This window comes from Barbus barbus (genome assembly GCF_936440315.1).
Source record: "Barbus barbus genome assembly, chromosome: 3".
NCBI lineage: Eukaryota > Metazoa > Chordata > Actinopteri > Cypriniformes > Cyprinidae > Barbus > Barbus barbus.
The window spans coordinates 25231612-25250537 of NC_136731.1; the positions used below are offsets into that span (position 1 = coordinate 25231612).

The 18926-nt window shown below is 37.8% G+C and overlaps 1 protein-coding gene across 2 annotated transcripts in view; it reads left to right on the forward strand.

Moving 5' to 3' along the window:
- LOC306849234 (acid-sensing ion channel 2-like) overlaps positions 1 to 18926 on the forward strand; it is a gene marked incomplete at both ends in the record, with an annotated part of 409828 nt that overhangs the window by 262545 nt on the left and 128357 nt on the right. The window lies entirely within an intron of this gene.

Genomic DNA, 18926 nt, shown 5'->3' on the forward strand with positions numbered 1-18926 from the left:
TGTAGACACCATCGTTGATTATAATGAGTTCTACAGTATTTTGTTGCATCATGCTTTTTGTTGCCGAACTGAATTGTGGGTCCGTCGCGTCACGTCGCTTCACTGGTGTTGCTTGCAGCAGAATTTGAAAACTTTTCAAGCGTCAATGCAGGCGTCACCCAATCAGATTGCCTTGTGCAAATACCCTAGCGTAGACGCTAGCCAGTCCCGTTCATGCAACACCAGAAAAGTAATGTGATTGGCTGTTGTCACTATGTAGGTCGTTTCAGCACCAAGCTTCAGACACGTTCCCCATCAAGCATTGACTCTGACGCCCTGTGTGAATGGGGCATTACAATAAGACAAGAAGTAGGATCCGTGTAAATATCGGATCAACTTTCCAGCACTAGAGAGAACTCAAAGAGCGGCAAGGCCTGCGATCAGACACCAAGGTTGCTTTGTTTCGTCTCGATAGGTGAGTAACATTGGTTTTGCTTTATTTTACAGAACTAATTGTTGCCTGGGTTGCGTTCGTATGTGTGGGGCGGAACTATCAAAATAGAGGCGAGACCCTTTTGGGGTAGGGGCGTGTTTGTTTTGTTGATTTGAAATATCAACATTGGCTACCAGAAATCACTTACCCCACCTTTAACCCGATGTGACACGATAAGCGACAAGCGATTTTTCTACCCACGCCAAAGAGAAAATGCCAATTTTATGCCAGCAGTTTGTGGATGAATTCTCTTTTTGCCCACTTTCTTGCAGCTGCACAGCGCACAACATAACTTTTTCATGAATATGTATTTGCACTTTTTTTTATCTCTTCATTTTTTATAGAAATAAGTGTTGCTATAGGTCTCTGTACATTGCAGTGCTGTGACCAGTCTCAGAATCCTATTGTCAGTGAACATGTCTTTCTTCTCCTCATGCTCATCCTTTTTCTCCACAGTCACTGCTGCTGCTTTATTGCATACGCTCACTCAATCCCAGACACATTTCCCTGAGAAAAAACAAGCACTGTTATATAAGTGGAGGCTTTGAAAACAATGAAGTAATCAATGAAATTATAGTTTAAAGTTTTGTTATAATAAAAGTACAGGAAAGGGTTGTTTTGATATGCAATGAAAAATCAGTTTTGTTTTGTTTTTAAATTATTAAAAATGTATTATTATTATTATCAATTGAACACTTTTTTTCTTTTAATTTTTGGACATTTTTGGCAGATTCCCATTGTGACAAATTACTATGACAATATACCATGCTATTGGGGCATGTTGTCACATACTGTAAGGTCAGCGTTTGTTCTGTGATTTTTATTTATTTATTTATTTATTTATTTTTTTCTTCCCCATGGGAAATAACAACAGATATTTAATCACTTTATAATGTAGTTTAACATTATACATATTTAAATATGGTGTGTGTATTTAAACATACTGTTTAAAATGCATTTAAACATAAGTGTATTTAAACATACTGCATCTGTAGCACAACATTACACAGAAGTTTATTTTGATAAATGATTGGAAAACAAGGCCACCACATCTCATTGGAGATGGAGTGCATGCTCTAACCACTCTAACCACTGAACCACATCTCCAGACACTATTATGAGGTTTTAAACAACGTTTATTGTGCATGTGACAGATTGTACAGCAGCCTATTCATTTTGAGTTTACATGTGATTAATAGGCCACCATTAAATGTTTTATAAGAAGTTGTGGGATGTTGCAGTCAGAATTGGAGTGACAGCTGTAGGATGCACTGTTGTTGTTGACATTGTAAATGAACTAATGGGATGTTGTGGGACTGTGAGTAAGGAGTTTTGGAAATATAAATATATATATTTTTTTTTTCGGATGCTCTGGGCTCTGTCCTCCCTCTCTCTCCTTCTTCCAGTCTCATTGTGTTGTTTGCCACTCTGTTGTTTCTCTAATTCTCTGGATGTGGGGAGAAGAGGAGCGTGGACAGATGTTCTCTCTCAGGCAACTCTCTCACAATAATTCTTAATTAGGACTGGATGTTACTGAGGTGTTTTTCTCAGTGTTTAGGAATGGCACTGCAGTTTGCAAAGGATTTACAACTCATCTCACAATAACAAGAACATATGTGCCTTATGTACTGCATGCATCTTATTTCAGCACTTAAATGTCTCCTAATGGTACGCTACATAGAAATAGTTTGAGATGTGAGGATTAATGTGTCCGTAGAAATGAGTGTTTATTTATTAGTCTTCTTACCCAACAGCATATCCATGTGTATTTAGTTTAGACAGCAGTCACTGGAGGGTAAATATACCCATTTTAAGTGTTTAGAAAGTAGAAATCCCTTGTGCAATGGTTCATTTTCTTCTTCCTCATCAGCTCAGCTTTCCTCTCCATGACATTAGCTTAACATTATCCACTCATTACAAAGTGTATTAGAGACCCAGTAAGACAATCACAAAAGCTCCAGCAGGGAAAGCTGTAATACCCAGCTCTGGGATGTTTCATATGGCTACAGTCATGCATTCCCAGATGTTACAGAAGTATATCCTCATAACAAATTCTAGCTTGCTCATAATAATTACATTAAAGTAAGATGTGTGCAATAATTCTTAATAGGTTATGAAAGGCAGAGTTTACCTTATTATCTCTACAATTTTTTTAACACTCATTCCCACTATTAGCAGTACTGCTATTACAAATGCTGTACTACTATTTAGCTTAATGAAGTTCTACTACTAAATGTTTCACCCAGTGGGACTACAGATGGCTTTGAAATGCAGTATGATTAGTGCACTTGCCAACCTTTGAGCTTGCTTAAATATATATTTATATATTTATAATCTCAGTTGTTGTTTTTTCACTTGAAAAATCTGAGTTATGAAGACATAGATTTCCGTCACTGCATCCCCATGGTAACGCTTTTAGCCTGCCATGTCCATGACTTGATGGGAATGGATGAGTTTCATTAGCTCCAACACTGCATTGATTAGTTTGGTCTGGCACTGTAATGATCCTTGAGGTTGAAACTTTCCGTCAGGGGGTCCCCCGTCTGGAACGAGCCGCGGCTGCGCACCTCCCATCTGTGGGCTTTATACAGAAGGTTTTGAAATTCACAGAGAATATCTTTAGATTTTTTAGTAATGTAGCCTATTTATTTTGTTGTTTGACAGGTGTTTAGCAGAAATGTTTCATAAATTCAGTATGCTGTGAGACCCTGTGAGATGCTTTGGGGAAGTTGCTACGTATTACAGATTTTCAGTTGCGACTGTGGCTCTTTATTTCTAGTGGGGTGTGATCAGTCAATCACACAATCTTTTCATATCAAGCAAAAATATTCCCATTTATATACAAAAAGTGGTGTATGTTATCGCACGTAAACTGAAGTGTAACAAAACTGTCTATGTATAAAATTAGAATCAAATCCTGTCATTTTACATCACGTCTCTCAGAAACTATTGAGATTTGGCTGTCCATGACAGGATTCATTGAAAGCATAGCTAATGCGTTTAACCTTTCAAGGTTTTTGTCATATGGAGCTCTTTAACCACGTTAACATGCACATGAATTTTGCAATATGAATACTAATGTGCTCATATTTGGTCAGTGTGAAGCACAAATTTTTTTCTTTTAAGCGTTGGAAGACATTAGCATAAATAAATATACAGACGTAAAAGCCTTGTATTTAAAAAGGTTACTGGGGTGCATTTACCAATTCATTCATCATCTTTCTCTATAATTAATGACATGAATGAATAGATTAATACTAAAATGCAGTGGAATTAATGGCAAGAGCGACAAGACAACAGCATGAAAAGAATGTTCATGTTTACACGTTACCATGACCAATTTTACATCGATGACCATTAATTGTTCATTGTCCCAAATCATAAGAAAATGAAAATATTTTAAAACCCCAGGACTAATGGTATCCTTGCTTTTCTCCTTTTTTGTACCATATAGATTCAAGATTTTTATTTGTCACATACATATATAGTTCTGCTCACATTCTGCTTCTGTCCAGCAAGAGATCATAATTTGTAACAGATTCAACTTGAATGACTCTCATCGGATTTGAGACTCTATGTTCTCTCCCTCTTAAATCTCCTCTTCATCTCTACTCACCACTTATACCATCTTGTCTCTTTCCTCGACTCTCAATGCCATCTACTCTCACACTCTCTTCTCCCTCGGTTCCTCTTCACCTCTTCCACCTATTCCCACTCTACCCACTCCAGCTCTTCTCAGTCCTGCACTATTTCTCAATCTGTCTCCTGCTTTCTCCTTGTTTCTTTGATCTGGGTTTTCAAAGGTGACCCTGTTTATTTGTAGAATTCAATGTTACTGTAGGTTGAAATTTGTTTAACAATTTAGTAAATTGTTTTACTAGTAATTTCATAAAATTATGTAAGATCTATTAAAAAAAATGTACAGTGTGTTTTAGAAAAGCTAGCAGTTGTTCAAAAATACGTCACGACTTTAAAATCTGAAAAAAAAAAACTGAGAAATAAATATTTTTAGATTTTTTTTTTTTTTTAACCAACCTTTAATTCTATTCTCATTTTATTCTCAAATAAGGAGCTTTACAATAATACAAAAACAAAAACAAACAAAAAAACTGCATATTACTTGGAAAACTAATCAGTTACTATGAATCATTGAGTTCAATCCACATGTTTATCAATACAAAAAAAAGAAAAAAGGTACCACTTTTTTCATTTTTTTTTCAAATGAAGAATAAGTCGGAATACAGCCAATTGAAAAAGACAAAAAGTTACAACAAGATAAAGACAGCAACTGTAATGACAATATTTCAACTACAGCTATTAATTATATTCAGCAACATACAGTAATAGTATGAATTTCTCTACCCAGCTATAAAACGGCAAGTCTTATCCCAAGGCTAAATCGGTTTTTAATGTTGCTCTAGTGAACAGTTTCTGTGATGTTGCATTCAAACTCATATTCAATATTTTCAGACAACTTTACATCTTTCTGCTTCCAGCAGTTTTGGATGATGTATCTTTTGATATTCTGTGGCTCTATCAAGCTGTGGTCTGGAGTCCGGTGGGTTGAGAGAGGCTGTTCTATGAGTTCGCTGGCAGATGAATTAAGTGCTGCTACTGTATGCTATCTCCTGACCTCTCAATACTCCCAGACCCTGCCGAGATTTTAACTTGGAATGTTTTTGACACTTTGACAAAATTACATTAGTAAAGTTTTAGTGTTTTTCTGCAGTACTGCTATCATTCTCACAGTGTGCCAGAAGGGTTGCACAATATTTTCACTCATTAATGGGTTGTGCCTCCATTTGTACTAAGTTTCTTGCTGCCGTGTGAGGCAATATGTTACTGTGTGTGTGTGTGTGTGCTACCTTTGGCTCTCCTGGCTGTTATTGAGACAGCTGTGTGTGAATGCTAGTCGATAACAGTTGAATACAAATAGCTTCACGTATAATCTTGCCATGAAAATAAGCCATGTTCCATATCAGTAAGCATAGATGGCTGCCATTATATTTAAACTCACAAATGGCTCTGCGTCCATAAATTGTGTTGTGTATGTCCACTGTGCCACATGCAGTTTATTTGGACAATATTTGGAATTGAAGAATCTTTCAGTTCACAAGATGGAATTGAAAGCAGAAAGCGGATTGTCCTTCTTTGCAATACCAAAATAAATAAGTAAATAAATAAACAAATAATTGCATTCTGGGAAATTAAGTTTTTCACTTTGGCTCATGAGTCTGTTTGTAGAGCTCTAGGGGCCAGATTTACTAAACAAGGCAAATTATCGTGAGAGCGCAATTTCAAAACCGCGGCGATTGGCGTGGAAATTTCTGTGGGTGATTTACTGACAAAGCACAAATTAAAGAATTCAGACACAACATCTCATTTCCGTAATGACCAATGCAACATACCAAGTGCAGCGCAAATTAGTGTAAGGATATGTTCGGATTCGGGTAATGTGTTCTTCTGGCATTCCAAATAAATTAATACGTGTGGAAAAAATCCTCTCACTTCTACCACGCGCTGTATGTTCTCTTTGGTACCTCCTCCTAGCAGCAACAAATGCTGCCATTTCAAGTGCAAAATAGTTTAAGACATGCTTTTTTGGTCATTAAATAATGGCGCAAATACCAGTAATTTGACTTAGTAAATGGCGTTGCGTGATTCATTTTAATACTCTCCTCCCATAAATTTTGCGCATGAAAGGAAACTCCTACAAATGCATATTCCATAAGGTCAGGTGCAAAAATAACTGTGTCCAATGCCTTTTCAGCGCTAATTCTTTGCTGTACAGTCTTTAGTAAATCTTGACAGTAATATTTTAACGCCAAAGGATGGAGTTGAGTAAATTTACTAACAAAGAAGTTGTTAGTAAATCTGGCCCTTGAACTTTCAAACTTCAGGATCTTTCTTTCTTTCTTTCTTTCTTTCTTTCTTTCTTTCTTTCTTTCTTTCTTTCTTTCTTTCTTTCTTTCTTTCTTTCTCTCTTTCTCTCTTTCTTTCTCTCTTTCTCTCTTTCTCTCTCTCTTTCTTTCTTTCTTTCTTTCTTTCTTTCTCTCTTTCTCTCTTTCTTTCTCTCTTTCAAAAAGATTATAATAAAAATTCAGTTGGCATTTGTCCAGTAGGCAAACTTTCTTTTTTCACACATTTCTTACTTGAATTGTACTCTAATTTGGATTAATTTTCAGTTCATTGTAATTCTACTTCTTTAGATTCAAATTTTAGTTGGTCTTTGCTACATCAGTTCAAATTCAATTCAGGCTCAACAATTGAATTGCAAGGTACAGGTTATATTCAGTTTAATTCTGAATGGTCTGAACTGTGTGGGTAATTATTAGCGCTGTCTTTTTAATGTTATTTTTAACAGCAAGAATTTATTTTATTATTATTATTATTATTATTATTATTATTATTTATTTAATTTAGTTTAATTTATTATTAACCTATTGTAATGTATTTAATATTTTCTTGCTGTTATTAATTAATTAGTTATTATAACTCACGATTGTGGATAATGGTGTTGCGACTGCAGTGTTGATTCTAATAGATGCATTGGCAAGGTCTGGATGTTTTCAGCAGTGGTCCATGCGGTGTCTGAGCTCATTTAACACTCAGTCACATCACACACTGCTTTGCCTCACATATAAAGACACAAACAAATAAACAACCACATGTCTATGAAGAAATGTGCGTATGTAGATTCAGAACAGCCCAGTGTTCACAACATCACTATCGCACAAAACATCAGCGCATTAATGAGAGAAAGAGACAGAGTTGCTGTGGCTCTTCATGGAAATGCCTGTGCATTGCCATCTTGACGAACGTAAGCTGTGACAAGTCCAATAGAGCTGAGAAGCCTTTGAACACCAAAAGAGAGAAGCAAAAGAGAGAGGGGGCCGATGACAGAGAAACTGTGCCACAATGACTGTCAGACACACATGAAAAGAAAACTAAGGAGCTTTGTGAGGTTACAGGTTGCAGAGATGGGCTGCTGGTGTTTTCAGTGTGTTTGTGGATGTGGACACTTTAAATTAGAGAGGATCTGATCAATGTTAGAATGTATAGGGCACTGTGTGCATGTTTCAACGTATGGTTGAGGACTAGGCACCAAACAGTTTCTGAATGCATAAATCAAGGCAACACTGTTTGCTGGTTATTATGGTCCATTTAGTCCCTGCTGCCACCATTATGGGGACAAGAAACATATTTTTCCATTGGTGGCCATTAAAAAAAAGAGGCGTTTATTCTGGTGAAAGAATTTACCATCCAGTAAAAAAGATCGCTAGATTTATTTATTGTATTTATTTTACTTTTATTTATCAAGAATGCATTAACTTGATCAAAAGTGGCAAAACAGACAGCTGAGAAGGTTAAGAAAAATATATTTCATATAAATGCTTTTGAACTAACTTTTGAAAATTTAATTTTAAAATAAAATAAAATAGAAAATAGTGATTTTAAATTGTAAAAATATTTCAGAATATTACTGTTTTTACCGTATTTTAATCAAATAAATGCAGCCTTGGGAAGCTTTAGAGACTTTTTTCAAAAACATCAAAAACATAAAATTGTGTATCCTTTTTTTTCACCCTAAAAGACTGAAATAGACATTAGGCAAACACACACCTATCGTTTCGCTTCAGAAGACCTTGTTTGTTTGTATTGGTCTGAAGAAAGAAAGTCATATGCAGTGGGGGAAATATGTATTCAACACTTGAACAAATGTTTTATTAAACACATTTCCAGTGCAGCAGTTCACATGAAATTTTGACCATATGTTGGTATTAACTCAAGAACTCTACACAGAGAAAAAATATTGAATATTACAATCCATAAAAAACTTATATTTAATGAAGTGATATAGGAGAAGAAAAAAGTATTGAACACACAAAGAAAAAGCAGTACACCAAGGCAAGACAAAGCAAGACAAAAGCTGATTTCACTAATTAGTTCAACCTCTTATTTGTGCAAATTAGAATCAGCCAGGTTATTGCAGGTTAATCAGTTAGAAAAAGCCTTACCCACCTCTGAATGCAAGTATACTGTACAAACATCTCATGATGTGTAGAGGCAAAGAGCTGTCCCAAGACCTTCGCAACAAGATTATTGTGCTGCATAAAAATGGTAGTGGTTATAGACGGATTTCGCAACTCCTAAATGTTCCTGTAAGCACCATTGGGTCCATTATACGCAAGTGGAAAGAAAAAAACTCCATCAACCTACCAAACAAAGGAGCTCCTCGAAGGATTTCTGATCAGGGAGTCAGAAGGTTAATCAGAAGAGTAATCCAAGAGCCAAGGACAACTCTGAAAGAGCTACAGAGAGACTTGGAAGCAGCAAGTACAGTTGTCACAGAGAAAACTATAGGCAATGCACTCCACCGCCATGGCCTCTATGCACGCTCACCTCAGAAGGCTCCATTTTTGAAGAAAAGGCACGGTGAAGCTCGTTTGATGTTTGCTACAAAACATTTGGACAACCCTGTGAATTACTGGGAGAATGTAGTCTGGTCAGACGAGACAAGAATTGAACTTTTTGGCAATACCACACGCCATGTTTGGAGGAGAAATGGCTCTGCGTATGACCCTAAAAAACCATACCAACTGTGAAGTTTGGAGGTGGAAGCATCATGGTATGGGGCTGTTTTTCTTCTCATGGTACTGGCAGAATCCATGTTATTGAAGGGAAGATGAATGGAGCCATGTACCGGGAAATTTTTGAGGTGAATCTGTTACCATCCGCCAGGATGATGAGGATGAGACATGGATGGACATTCCAGCAGGACAATGATCCAAAACATACTGCAAAGGAGACTCAGAATTGGTTCCAGAAGAAGAAAATAAAGTTGTTGGAATGGCCCAGTCAATCACCAGACTTAAACCCAATAGAGAATTTATGGAAGGAACTGAAGATCAAGATTCACAAGCGGGCCCCGCGGAACAATCAAGATTTGAAGACAGTCTGTTTAGAAGAATGGACCAAAATCCCACCTGCGCACTGTGAACGATTAGTTTGTTCATACAGGAAGCGTCTTGAAGCTGTTATTGCAAACAAAGGCTTTTCCACCAAGTATTAAGTATAATCTCAGTTAATGTGCTCAATACTTTTTTCCTGTGTCATTTCACTTTATAACACATAACTTTTTTATGGATTGTAATATTTAATATTTTTTTCTCTGTGTAGATTTCTTGAGTTAATACCAACATCTGGTCAAAATTTCATGTGAATTGCTGCACTGGAAATGTGTTTAATAAAAAATTAGTTCAAGTGTTGAATACTTATTTCCCCCACTGTACATCTGAAATGGCATGAGGGTGAGTAAATGAATTTTTGAGGGTTGAGGGTTAATACAGAAGTAGACACTTGTAAAATTCCCAGGCACAGAAAAGCTCAACCATTACTGCTATATAGTGTGAATTTAAACTTCTTTAATTTAACCGACCTAGATTTCTAATCTTAAATTGCCCTTACATATACTGTAAATTAGCATGGCCTGTCGATCCTTTGAGTCTCTGTATCTGCAAATAGGCTTTAAAGGCAAGCACAATTGGCAATCAATTTATCGCCATTAAGTCTTCTCAAGGGCATATTTAAATATGAAATATTTTACATTATGCTAACAGATTCCTCATATCGTGCTTGACTCTTGGTCTTTTGGCATGTGTGCGTGTGCCACCATGGTCGTTCTTGCTTGAGTTATTAATGTGGACTTGATATTGATTTCTTTTTTCTTTTTCATCATGAGTCATTTATCGATGATTACACTTGAGTGCAGGAGTGGCCTTTGTCAATAATTAATATCACTCCAGTTGCAGTACGAGCTCCTGCTGGTTTTAGAGGGACCGTCTCAACAAAATAAAACAAACCGTTGCCTTAAATCCAAAACAAACCTGACCCGTGATAATATGAAATCCATTCTTTGCGGATATTTAATTGTTTGTTCTCTGTGGAGGTCCTTCCTTACTGTGCCAACTGTAGGTTTATTGTACATTTTACTCAAAGGTCCTATTTTCTATGGCATGCTGAGTGAAATCTCATGGCAGAGGGTTTATTATCATTATCAAATACCACTTGCAGAGCCCGATCGCACTTGTTGTGGAAATTGCCAATGGTATTTTAAAATCTCTGCGTAATAAACTGCCAGACTCCTGTTCTCATTTTTTTACTGACCTTCTGTAGTGTTCGTTCCATACGTCAGGGTCGTAAACTATCGATCTGAAGCGGAGCAAACAGAATGGGCTGTTACAATGTTGTGAGCGGGTCTGGGGTCTGCCGGATCTACGACAATCTTATTAACGCATGGCTCCGATCTAATTTACGCTCCGTAAACCCACAGTTAGAGTAGGGCTTATGCTATCAAACATCAATATAACATCACTATCTCTAAACACAAAATAGGCCGTTGCAGGTATTATCAGATCTTTGGGAGCGTGTTAGTGTGGGGAAGGAGGTTTTGCTGTGTACGTTTTATTCTCATTAATTGTTTTGTCTGAGCAGTGTGCTTCAACCATATTAAGTGGAAATTTCCGGTCTTGCTTCACTAACACTTGGTGCATATGGTAGCGATAATCAACTTGTTGATATTCATGAGGATAAACCCAGATGAGAATGTTTAGTGTTTGAGATGGAAAAGCTAATAGATTGTTTGGGCCCATGAATACGATTAGCGTTGGCAGCATGTTTGCTCACCTTAACAACCGAGCAGAAGTCTTCATTTGTTTCATTAGAAAGTCAGATTGAATAGTAGTGTTGGAGTTTAGGAGTCATTCCAGCCATTGAAATGAGCCAGCAGCTTATATTCATGTGTACATTAAGAACTCATGCTTACTAGGGGTGTGCAGCAATCATCTGTATATGTATCAGTGTCTGTTGCATTAACAAAATTGCCTTTATTTGAATTGAATTGCATATGAATGGGGATTAAAACAGAAATACATCAAACTAATAGAAAAGTCTATTTTTAACTTCTCATATAGCAAATATGAATTGTGTAAACTATAAACATTTCTTATTTTGTATCATACCATTATTAAAAGCAAAATAAAATAAAATAAATAAAATATCTTATAATATACACTAATGTTAAACAGTTTGTGCTCTGTGTGTGTGTGGAAAAAAAAATAAAAAATCATGCTTTCCACAAAATATTATGAAGCAAATGTTTTCATCATTGATAATAATAAATGTTTCATGAGCAGCAGATCAGCATATTATAATTATTTCTGCAAGATTGTGTGACACTGAACCCTGGAGTAAATTGGAGTAAATTGTAAGTTGGAGTGAAAAATTGGAGTAAAAATTTTTTTTATTAAATGTGTCAAAATATAACATTTTTAAAAAGTAATAATATTTATTTACTGTTAATATTAATTGTTTTCTGTATTTTTGATCAAATGTAACCTTGGTGAGCATAAGAGACTCCTTTCAATATAGGCTTCTTTTGAATTATATTACAATATTGCATATTAATATTATAAAATGTATAACCCCTACAGTATATATGTAATTTAAAGAAATAGTTTAATTTAGCTCAAAGGGAATCATTTATGATTTTATAGGGATTTGAACAGAATCACTGTTACGGCGATTCACTAAACGAACCGTATAACAAACTCTGCACTGGATATTAAAATCCAAATATAGTGAAAACACTATTAAACAGCACAGTAACAAGATCGACAGATTAAGGCATTAACTTGTGAGCAGAAAACACAAGATACTTCTCTTTTCAATATAAATAAGATTTTATTTATATAAACGTAAGACATAAACTAATCTAACACGTGAACACAAGCATTCACACATTCACACGTTGCAGAGAGAGAGAAAGTGAGGAAAGGGTGAGTTTAAGAGAATGGAAATGTGAAATCCCAAGTTTACAGCAATATGTTCAATTGCATAGACCTGAACAACCATCAATCACTTATTTAACCCTCGTTTTGAGTTTCTCAATGAGGCTAAGATTTATATTAACTGCACCTGATTCAGTTAGAATTTGGAGGTGTAGCTTGCGTGCTTTTCCTTGTTAGGGGGTTTCCTTTGTGTCGTCCTTGCAGACGGGGGGGTTTCCCGAAGTGTCTGATTGGCTGGAAGTTCAGTAGTCTTTGAAGTGACATCTTGGCTGAACATGCGGAGTTGGGTCTGCTGGAAGTTTAAAGCGAGTGCAGTCGAAGCTGGACTTTGTATCAAACTTACATTAACACACGAAACTCCACGGAAAGAAAAGAAACTAAAGTAAAAGAATAAAATTAAAAGGATGTGACGAGACTATGTTGCTTTCCTTCTCATTATGGCACGTGGGCCAGAGCACGCTCAAAGAGCAGCACGCGGTGAGAGGGACGAGAGTACGAGAGTAAGAGAGAGAACAAAAGACGAAGAAAGAAGGAGGGACAACAGTTTTAAACTCGCTTCTGGACACATCCCATCTGGATGTCTTGACCAATTAGATACTGTCCATGCTTGGGGTATTGCTTTGTTTCTCCACCCCTCTAATAAATCTGTTCATTCAGAGGTCTGAACTTTACAGGCTCTTGCAAAGTAAACCTTTTGATTTCCATAAGACTATGATGCATTTGACAAAGAATTGATTGGAAGAAACATTTACAGCATGCATTTTCAAACTCATAGATACTAAACATGAATTGGAATCCCTCAGCTATTCAATAATGATTAAAAAAACATACATATTATTTGATTAAAACATGATATGTGGGTACAACATAAAGTCCTTTTAGGATGATTTTATGTGCATATGGAGAAGAAAGTCTTTGTGCAGTTCTAAGGAGAACGAAGGCATGTTCTTTAGACAAAGGAATGTTGGTTTGGACTGTCTTCTATGTGTGGAGACACGCCCAAGAGAGAGTCTGTAGCTAGTGATTTCCTATCACAGGTTTACATGTGAACATCAGTCTTGATTACTTGCAACAAATTTGATAGTCTCCTTCTTGAATTGAAATTATCAATAAGTGTTCGTTTGTCTCAGTGTTGCAAGCTGTTTGGTGACAGAGGCTCGCTAAGTTAGGATTGCTTCAGCTAGTTGGAGCTAGGAATCCGGACAGATTTATGATATCCTGTTTCTTGGAGCCTCTCTTTCTGGAATCTCAGCTTCTCATGTTTCAATGTTCTGATCGCAGCTTCACTTTGTCTGATTCAGTCTCTGATATCCTACAATACAGTATTAAATTAGAAATATAATTGTAATTATACATATAAATATAATTTAATGTATTAAAATGTAACAGACTGACTTCTTAATGTCACAGTCTGTTTTTCTTTTTCAATACAGATGACTGTCTTAATTTCACTTTAGAAAGAAATGCCTCTTATTGGTATTAAACTAATGTTTAGCACATTTGAAACACAAGTGTTGCATCCCCTTTATAATACATGCTGAACACCCCTGTTGTAGCGTCAGCATCTGATACAGTGAGCAGACTGAACCCTTAGAGCACCTGTGCTTTTCCACTTCCTGCATAACTGGAAATGAGGTGGACATAATCCAACCCTCCTTACTACCCTGCTGCTGTCAGACGAGAGTCCCTCCACAGCCGGGCTGCTCTCACTGCCCCAGCACAGCCTGTTAAAGCCATCAGATTCTGGCCAGGGAGCCAACCTCAATGGACTTACTCTTCCAAATGGAGCCATTCATCCATCTGCTCCAGCCCTATTTTTGACTTCAATCTCAGTTGATCAAAGTTGCACAATGTCCAAGTCTCTCTATATCTAAGCAGCTGTGGATGCTCTAGAGGAAGATTGCGGCTTTAGAGGCAGTGCAGGAAGCAAAAGGTTATAAAAAGCTGGGTTATATGTAATGTCAGGCATCAAGACCCAACATCTCTCTACCTCTCTTTGGAAAACCTGTCAGGGATAAAATCAGCTAGCATGACAAGAAATTCTGAAATATTTCCCTTCATGAATGCTGATGTTCTAAGACCACGAGCTGGTAGACTGTAGGCACTGAATGCTGAAATCACTCAAGGCCATTTACCACAACTAGCAAAAAGCTTCTCTTTTATTCATATGTTTATTGGCTTTTCCCGAGGAGAGGAGCTCATGGAGCTTCACAGATAGAAGCACAGAATATTGTGGTTGTGATGGAGAGAGATTTTATATCAGAAACCGAAGCCGTTTAGCAATCCCAGACGTACAATTTGAACTGATGTTTTAGAGAATATTCAGCTTGTCAAGTAAAGCGAGAGAAAGGATCTGATGAGAGCAGTTATCTAGATCTTCAGGTTATTGCATTCTTGGCATTACACACAGAGTGCTGTCAGAGCCAGACAACAGCAGGCCCAAAATGATAAAGCCATGTTATTTATATCTGTGTATGACAGCTCACCTGCATTCAGAGCCTGTGAACTGTAAGAGTAACTACCATCTTGAAGTCATGTCACGCATATGTAGGTGGAATATGCATTGTGGAAACCTGTAATTTCCACCTTTTAGGACGGTGTGTGTGTGTGTGTGCGTGCGTGTGTATGAGAGAGAGAGAGAGAGAAAGAGCGAGGGGGGGGGGGTTGCATTTAGGTTGATTTTGTGGTGTCAAACTGTGTTTTTGACAAAATCAAGATTAGTTGTTACTTCATGATCCCCATATACACATTTTTTTATGTAATGCCATCTTCAGATATGCTCCCAGATTAAAGGTTTTGAGTTCAATGTTCTCAGTGGTTGGTTCATCTAGAAATCATGACAAGACTGTTGATTTTGAAAATATATTTGTTTTATTTTGTTAAAAGGACATATTCACTTATTCAAGTGTTTTCCCTGAACAAACTCCTGTGCTGCTTATTAAGACATAGTAAGGTAGTTGGTAGGACTAAAGGATGTTGAATATGGTTATGAAGAATAGGCATTAATATGTGCTTTATAAGTACTTATATACAGCCAATATGCATGATAATGCAGGCAGAGTTCTACAGGCAGAAACTTAAGTCTGCAAAGCCTGTATTAAGATCTGTTAAAAGATGGACTAACGAAACAGAGCGGGATTTACAAGCCTGTTTCGACCTGACTGATTGGACTGTTTTTGAAGCTGCTGCAAATGATCTGGACGAGCTCACAGAGACTGTAACATCTTATATCAGTTTCTGTGAGGACATGTGCATTCCTACCAGGACTCATCTATTCTACAACAATGACAAACCATGGTTCACTGCCAAACTCAGACAGCTCCGTCAGGCCAAAGAAGATGCTCACAGAAAGGGGGATAAAGTCTTGTACAAACAGGCCAAATACACACTGGAAAAGGAGATCAGAGTGGCAAAGAGGAATTATTCTGACAAGCTCAGGAACAAATTCTCTTCCAGTGATCCTGCTTCAGTGTGGTTAGGATTGAAGGACATCACCAGCTACAAAACACCACCCCCCAGCACTCTGGAGAATCAACACCTGGCAGACGACTTAAACGAGTTCTTTTGTCGTTTTGAACGATCACCCCACACCCGCCCAGAACACCCCTCCACACAACCATTCACACCTCCAGCAACCCCTCTCTCCCTCACACCTACAATTCAAATCAGCGAAGATGATGTGTGCCAGGTCTTCAGGAAGAACAAAAGAAGGAAAGCACCTGGTCCAGATGGTGTGTCACCAGCCTGCCTAAAAATCTGTGCTGATCAGCTAGCCCCCATCTTCACACAGATCTTCAATAGATCACTGGAGCTGTGTGAAGTCCCCTCATGCTTCAAACGCTCCACCATCATCCCCGTCCCAAAGAAACACAAAATTACTGGACTTAATGACTACAGACCTGTGGCCCTAACGTCTGTAGCCATGAAATCATTCGAAAGACTGGTTTTGGCTCATCTGAAGGACATCACTGGACCCTTACTGGACCCCCTGCAGTTTGCCTACAGATCAAACAGGTCTGTGGATGATGCAGTCAACATGGGACTGCACTTCATCCTGCAGCATCTGGACAGACCAGGGACTTATGTGAGGATCCTGTTTGTGGACTTCAGCTCTGCTTTTATCACCATTATCCATTATCCCGGAAACCCTTCAAAATAAACTAACTCAGCTCTCCGTCTCCACCTCCGTCTGCCAGTGGATCAACAGCTTCCTGACAGACAGACAGCAGTTAGTAAAGCTTGGAAAATTCACATCCAGCACTCGAACCATCAGCACTGGAGCTCCTCAGGGCTGCGTTCTCTCCCCACTGCTCTTCTCCCTCTACACCAACGACTGCACATCTAAAGACCCCTCTGTCAAGCTCCTGAAGTTCGCAGACGACACCACACTGATCGGCCTCATCCAGGACGGTGACGAGTCTGCTTACAGACAGGAGGTTAAGGAGCTGGCTGTCTGGTGCAGTCTCAACAACCTGGAGCTTAACACGCTCAAAACTGTGGAGATGATTGTGGACTTCAGGAGAAACCCCCCTGCTCTCCCCCCACTCACCATCATAAACAGCACTGTGACTGCAGTGGAGTCATTCAGATTCCTGGGCACCACCATCTCTCAGGACCTGAAGTGGGATATTCACATTGACTCCATTGTCAGGAAGGCCCAGCAGAGGTTGTACTTTCTTCGCCAGCTGAGAAAGTTCAACCTGCCACAGGACTTACTGAAACAGTTCTACTCTGCCATCATTGAATCCATCCTCTGCACCTCAATAACTGTCTGGTTCAGCTCAGCTACCAAATCTGACCTCAGAAGACTACGGAGGGTAGTCCGGACTGCTGAGCGAATCATTGGTACAACCCTTCCCACTCTCCAAGAACTGTACTTATCCAGAGTGAGCAAAAGGGCAAGCAAAATCACTCTGGACCCCTCACATCCAGCACACAACCTCTTTGAACTGTTACCGTCTGGTCGACGCTACAGAGCTCTGAGCACCAGAACGACCAGACACAGGAACAGTTTCTTCCCTCAGTCAATACATCTCATGAACACTCAATAAATAAACGTGGAACACACAACTAATTCATTATCCATTCACCACACTCACTTATTTTATTTAAATTTTTCTCATTTCTAATTTGCACATACTTGACCTGTACATACATAGTCGCCTATATTATATATTATATATTGTGTATTTTTTATTTTTTATTTTTTTGCTGCTTTGTACATTGGTTATTGGTTATTTCTTGTTATTTTGTTTTATTATCTGTGTCCTGTCCTGTTACTGTCTTTCTGTTGCACTGTGGAGCTTCTGTCACTACAACAAATTCCTTGTATGTGTAAACATACTTGGCCAATAAAGCTCATTCTGATTCTGATTCTGATAATAAGCAACTAGTTAACAGTGAGAATTGGTCTTGTCTCATATTCATCTTCTAATCATATTTGTAAATGTCTTGACTCTACAGTCAATAACGTTCCAATACTTATGGAGGGCACTGTATATGATGCACCATAATTTGGAGTTTTTGGACTTCAGTTCATAGTTTAATTAAGACATTAGTAACAGGTTTATGATATAATGCATTTGTAATAATTGGGCAATTACCTGAGATATTATAGCTAAGTTCTCAGAATCATACAGTCACATACAGTCTTTTGAAGCCATACAGTAATTTTGTATATGGTACAAACTTATCTTTAAGTCATTAATCACTTGTTCCACAGGCAGATCAGATGTTAAAAGGCTGCTGTCCATGGTACTGAATATCTACAGCTTTGTATTAGTGTACATTTGTGCTGTCCGTGGTGCTGAAGGTCTGCCTATATGCTTCTGAATGCATGCCTGCATTTACAATACGTTTGCTTTTTGATTGCCGCCTTACAACAGCTCTTTATCTGCCATTATCATCCTTTTTTAATACAGTAATATGACCTATTGAAGCTCAGTCTGTACACTCCTCAGGCTATTAGTGGTGATAGATGTGCTCTTCTGGGAAGGAAAAATGTCCTCCAGTGTTTAACTATATGGCTAATAGTGGTCCATTTTCAGCTTTCTGAGGAAGGCACTTTTCACTGTTTGAAAAGTGGCATTTTGTTAAGGCCATTAGCAAGACTGGGATCTCACAAAGGGGTTCAGAACATTGTCATGTCTGTGCTTCTCCATTGAGTTGTTTTTTCCCTCCGATAGTGGTATTGTACTGCACAGGGATAAGTGTGGTCTCTGTGTGACACAGAAAATAGCAGCACACTCTCAAGACAGTTTGTAATTATTTGTCCGAGATGGTGAAATCATACGATCTTGTATGACTTTTTTCTTATCAGTATTGGTTAGATTTAGGGTTTGAGATTGAAATTTATGCTTAGCTTTAGGGGTTGGATTGTATGTTTTCTTATGATTTCACTATTTACTTCAAATTATGCCGATTTCTCATGTGACCAGATTGGAAAATAGCCAAGGAAGCTTATGAAAACATCTTTTAGGCTAAAGCAAATAGTTTTTAAGTTAAGGTTTCTGGTACTTGTCGTGCTGTATAATCCTCCATTTAAACACGTCATGTGATAAATTTGCAAACAGTCACATTGACTGATGTTGATCCATTGGTCCTGT